Below are 5,329 nucleotides of genomic sequence, written 5' to 3'. Positions count from 1 at the left end.
TCCAAAGTTAGTGGGGGTCGGTCATACATTTGGACTCGATTGGAGCACTCTAAATGGGTCAAAGTGGGATTTTTCAAAATTTGCCCCTACCCAAAAGTTCGACCCAAATTGGGGGACATCAGAATTCGTTTTAGAGGTATGGTTCCTTCGGCAAAGTTTCTTATTTTGATCCCTAGAATACGATTTTCACAGAGCAATGAGCGATTTTTAAATCGACCCGCCCTAATACATACATATCTGCCTCTTTACTCTCAAACCATTGAGGTCACCTCATCTGCCCGCATTTGCACATCTCAATTCAAATATTTGATTCTTCAATACTTTTTCTCAATGGTGTGTCAATGTAAAATTCAGTAGTTGTGTAATTGTTTTACTATTTATTTGAGCTATAGAATTTCAACTAAAGTATACATTGGCATTTATTTACACTAAAATTAACAAAACGTGTCTACACACTCACAAATTTTTCAAAAGATGCCACAAACAGCAGATAGACATAACGGGTGATTTTTTAAGAGCCNATATAAAGAATTTTCTCTCCATTCAGGCATGTACTACTATTGTAGTATGTATAAGCCTTATCTACGCAAGACGGCTGAGTTGAATTTGTTTTTTTTTTAATACCCGCATATTTGTCCTTTTTTCCTGGACAATGGAATCGGAAACAAAAGAGTCAAAGAAATGCGCAAGCGTGTGAATGTGTGTAAACGAATATGTGTTTATTTGTAAACGGACAAGTGCATGTGCTGGCATGTGTCCACTAGCAAATTTTGTTAGATTTTAGTCGTGCCAATTTACATGCTTTCCGAACTTTCCCATCACGAACAGGGCCATAATTCTTATGTAAAATAGTTCCTCGAAAGTTCCCGAGATTTCTCATCTTTGTTCCACATCGTCGTTTGTTGCTCATCGAGAAAGTATTCTGCTTCTCAATTGCCTACCGGGTCCAAATGGGCACCTGTTGACAAGAGTTATTTTTCGCTTGATCTCCAGACCGACATTATTGTTGGTGTTAATGCTGAATCCCAGGTAAATAAAGTCCTCCACTACCACGAAATTGTGTGACCACCGTGTTAGAGTAAGAGGTGCGGATTACCACTCGGCAAGGCCAGAGTTCGATCACTGGTACGACCAAAATCCTAAAAAGTTTTTTCCTAATAGCGGTCGGCTCTCCGCAAGCAATGGCAAACCTCTCGTTTAAACCAGCAAGCACAAGCAAATGTGTTAATGCCAAATATTTATTTCATTGTGACCTATGTTTTTCCTTATGCGTGAAGGCTCTTTGTGTGTTGCCAGAAAATAGTCTGTCTTGTCCTCGGTCACCTCGCAACCAAGAAGACAACAGATGGTGTGTGTCGATTTGCTTATCTAAGTCCTTTTGGCGTACTTTGAAAAACTTGTCAACAGTGGATTTTCCCCGTCTGCGACCTCATCGAAAGGGTCAGTCAGTTGAAGGGCTTGAGTCTTTCGCAGAGAATGGGCCTTATTTCCAATACTAAAAACACATATTCTGCGGTAATTAGTGCAAACAGAAATACGTCTCGCAGGTTGGGCAAAGTATACTGAATACGAATCTTCGTGAAAGTATTCATAAGAACAAATTGAGCTTAAGCGATGGTACATGCGCCCTTTCAGCCCTTTGCCGCCAGCTTTGAACAGTTCAGCCGGTATTCCCATCTTCACCAGAGACTATATTGTTCTTAAGCCGCATTATTGCTGTTCTCACCTCGTATTGGTCGAGTTGAGGAAAGTGAGCTTCCTTCATATAAATTGGACTGCGTTCGTTTTTGCCAAACGAACTCCCTATGTCGCCGTTCAAAATCATTAACGAGAGTTTCCTCCATACCTGAATGTACTCGGGACGTCTGTTACCAGATTTCCATTTTTGTCTCTGCAGGAACCAGATTCCTGCCTACTCGCCTATCAAGATCTTCGCACTTATGTTTTTCTTTCTCTTACTCGGTAGAAACTAAAAACCTCTTTCGCAGCTGTACTATAAGATTGTGAGAGGGAATCCTACTGCTTAGTTTTATCCAGTCTATGAAAAGCTCCTGGTTTAAGCAAAGGAGTAAAAGTCAATTGCGAAATTTCTCCGCTATCCGTTGTAAATGTAGCTTTTCGAGGTGAAACTTCAATCGCGCTACCTGGGACTGTTCTTAATTGCACATAGGCACATGCGGAGCTTAGCTGCGGATGTCACGAAAGTTCAAAGCGTATCTTCGGTCCATCAAAACGTGATCAAGTTGTTTCTAGGTTATTAGATCAATGGGACAGTCATGTGGATTCATTGGTATTTCATTGCTGGTATTTAGTACTGCTAATTACCATGCTCCATGTCCGGGCGAAATCGATCAGCCTGTCTCCGTTGCCGTAGATACTGTCATGAAGACTGAATTGTCCGACTGTTCAACTAAATATGCTTTTAGTGCACATCGTTCTTTTAAGCGCTCATAAAATTGTCTCACCATCCTTTCTTGGAAACAAGATCTTGGAGCCTCCACCCAACCGAAAATCGCACACTAACTTTGTTCGTCGTCATGGTCCACGACAGGTGATCACTGCATACGCAGAAGAAACTCCATACCCATTGCTTTGGCTTATTTGGACATGTTCTAAAACAATTCCAATCATACAAATGTGTTAGAGCACCAGTACTTCTACGAATTACGTATGTATTTAAGTAAAAGTTGAGTCCCTTACCCCTGCAGGAAATGTATCTAACTATAACTTAACTTGAGTTGATTAGGAGGGAACTAAAGGTCACTATTACCTGTATATTTTCTTTGAGGAAAGCTAACTAGTATATTTCTATGGCGATGGCCGCGAAATAGTCAAGTGGTGTTACCTCTGCATAAGATGTCAACTAATTTGTAACTTACTACTTTTAGACATAAAATATCAATAAGAAAACCCTGTTTTTAATTTTAGTTCCTATTTATTAATTCACTTTATTTAACATTACATATCTTTTTACATAATCTGCTGTAACTGGTCTCATATATAATTTCTGAATGAACATAAACAATTTCGATGTTCCTTATATTTGTCGTGAATTCGAAAAAGTATTTGTGAAGTGCAGAAAAAAGTATATTCAAAGTAAAATTTTGTATGAGGATATTTAAATAGAAACTTGTTTAAAAAAAGCAATCTCCCAATTACGTCTGCATTACGCCTGCATTAGTTTTCAGCTTGTTTGCTAGGTTTTTGTAGCTAATTGCAAATTACATATACACTTTATAAAAATCCCTCAAAAAGCTAACTACAAGAGAGTTATNGGAAATGTATCTAACTATAACTTAACTTGAGTTGATTAGGAGGGAACTAAAGGTCACTATTACCTGTATATTTTCTTTGAGGAAAGCTAACTAGTATATTTCTATGGCGATGGCCGCGAAATAGTCAAGGGGTGTTACCTCTGCATAAGATGTCAACTAATTTGTAACTTACTACTTTTAGACATAAAATATCAATAAGAAAACCCTTNAGGAAAGCTAACTAGTATATTTCTATGGCGATGGCCGCGAAATAGTCAAGTGGTGTTACCTCTGCATAAGATGTCAACTAATTTGTAACTTACTACTTTTAGACATAAAATATCAATAAGAAAACCCTGTTTTTAATTTTAGTTCCTATTTATTAATTCACTTTATTTAACATTACATATCTTTTTACATAATCTGCTGTAACTGGTCTCATATATAATTTCTGAATGAACATAAACAATTTCGATGTTCCTTATATTTGTCGTGAATTCGAAAAAGTATTTGTGAAGTGCAGAAAAAAGTATATTCAAAGTAAAATTTTGTATGAGGATATTTAAATAGAAACTTGTTTAAAAAAAGCAATCTCCCAATTACGTCTGCATTACGCCTGCATTAGTTTTCAGCTTGTTTGCTAGGTTTTTGTAGCTAATTGCAAATTACATATACACTTTATAAAAATCCCTCAAAAAGCTAACTAAATACAAGAGGGTTAGNACATAAACAATTTCGATGTTCCTTATATTTGTCGTGAATTCGAAAAAGTATTTGTGAAGTGCAGAAAAAAGTATATTCAAAGTAAAATTTTGTATGAGGATATTTAAATAGAAACTTGTTTAAAAAAAGCAATCTCCCAATTACGTCTGCATTACGCCTGCATTAGTTTTCAGCTTGTTTGCTAGGTTTTTGTAGCTAATTGCAAATTACATATACACTTTATAAAAATCCCTCAAAAAGCTAACTACAAGAGAGTTATTTTTTATAAATGGATAATTTTTTCTGCAGGACGCTTTGTGATACTACAAGCCCATGGGTATTAAATGCTTAATAACCCTGCAGTGAAACCCCAAACTAGTCAGGAAAAATACTAGTTTACAAGTAGAGTTGCCTGACTGAAACCGAACTAGTTCGAAAATTACCAGACTTGTACCAAGTACAAAACGATTTATTCATGCCCTGTTTTATTTGACTTGGACAGTTTAATACAATAAAGTACACAAAATATTGTAACTTTTATTTGGGTATATTGTAAACCATTAAATGGAGTACGTGCTCAATTATACCACACCTGTTAAATAATAGGGGTCTTCCTTTAAACCCGTAAAAGCCTCGTAAAGCTCGTAAATTTCCGAGCCTCGTAAAAGAACTGTCAAAATTTTTATGGAGCCCCCCGTAAAATCACGAGGAAAATTTGATGCGAAAATGACCTCGTAAACTTCAGTATTGCCAAGGAGCGGAAAATTATATACTAAAATGTATTTTATTATATTGAAAACAAATGAAAAATAATATGTGAGTAAAAAGAATGAATTTCATCCACTAACAGTACTAACATGAGTTTTCTGCTAATTTTCAGCATTTTTTTAATTTTATTTTAGACAATAGTGATAGGGACAAGATGGCGGCATGTTATGGAAAATACTACGAAACAAAAATTGCTTCACAAAATCCTGGTTTATCTGTCAAACAGTCAGTTTACGCACCTTTTCACAAAGGATCGTCCCCATAAAAGCCTCGTAAACTTACGAGTTCACAGTTTAAGACTTTACGAGTTTAAGCTAATCCCCTAAATGATTAATATTCATAATGATTATTAATTAATGCATGTTTTTTTGGATGACCGTTTAATGATTAAATACCGATATTACCACCTGGTTAATAAATAATGATTTAAAAAAATTTTATTAATTTTAATTGCGTCATTATTTTTTTACTTTTGATCATTTTCAATTATTTTTGACTTTATTTTATGTTTGATTTTATATTATTATTATTTTTGACNAATACCGATATTACCACCTGGTTAATAAATAATGATTTAAAAAAATTTTATTAATTTTAATTGCGTC

This window comes from Rhagoletis zephyria, unplaced genomic scaffold (assembly GCF_001687245.7).
Source record: "Rhagoletis zephyria isolate East Lansing unplaced genomic scaffold, Rhagoletis_zephyria_1.1 Rzeph_scaffold_04688, whole genome shotgun sequence".
NCBI lineage: Eukaryota > Metazoa > Arthropoda > Insecta > Diptera > Tephritidae > Rhagoletis > Rhagoletis zephyria.
This window is presented reverse-complemented; position numbering follows the sequence as displayed.